The sequence below is a fragment of the Octopus bimaculoides genome, chromosome 10, assembly GCF_001194135.2.
Source record: "Octopus bimaculoides isolate UCB-OBI-ISO-001 chromosome 10, ASM119413v2, whole genome shotgun sequence".
NCBI lineage: Eukaryota > Metazoa > Mollusca > Cephalopoda > Octopoda > Octopodidae > Octopus > Octopus bimaculoides.
In genome coordinates, this window is record NC_068990.1 from 84418696 (window position 1) to 84419665 (window position 970).

A 970-nucleotide genomic window follows, 5' to 3' on the forward strand; every position below is an offset into this window, starting at 1 on the left:
TTTTTTTTTTTTTTAAAGCATTCGTTCGTTACAAGTTCCTTAGAACACTGAAAACGTGAGAGCTACGAGAATAAAATGGACGCTAGACAGAAGTCAATAGGACGATCTACAAGACTGGAGGTCATATTGAAGAGGAAAACAAGACTGTAGAAGGGAATTGGATTGTAACCATATGTTTGACGCCTCTACTGTATGTGATTATATAGCCTGCAAGAAATAGCAGCCAATGAGAGTGGATACAACGTATGAAGTAAAGATAGGGTGGTCATGACTGGAATGTATTTGATCATAGGGCCGTTCAATCTGGGCTGACCTACGGCTATACAATGACAACAATTTACAGCTAGGGCTATTTTTAATGAATTCAGCTACCACATCAAGATGTTATTGCTTTAAGTGAAACGAATGGGCGTTGAAAATTGGACTGGAAATGTTTTTGTGGTTTCGGTTAGCTGAGAGAACATCCTTTGTTTGTATTTTCTTTCTGCATTATCCATGACAGTGCTTAATAAATATTTAGAAAATATCACATTCCATTGTAATGTATACAATGTCAGTTTAGCAAAGCGTGTAGGTGAAATAGAGTGAGAGTGAGAGAGAGAGGGGGGGCAGACAGACAAGCAGAGACCGAGAAAGACAGACAAACAAACAGACCTATGGAAGAAGTCTTGGTTATGTCAAATTTATTCCTTATTTGATTGAGATATTTGACAACCCGCTAATTACAAAACCTGTCTTAATGTTAAATATTGATTTCAAATTTTGACTCAAGGCCAGCAATTTCGATCCCAATGTCCAACTGGTACTTATTTTATCGACCCCGAAAGGATGAAAGACAAAGTTGACCTGGATAGAATTTGAACCCAAAAGTGCCGGTATAGCTTTTGTCCGGCGTGCTAACGATTCTGCTAACTCCCTGCCGAAATTGAGGAAGACAAATTTAGCAATGGCCTAGATAGATTACTGCAAG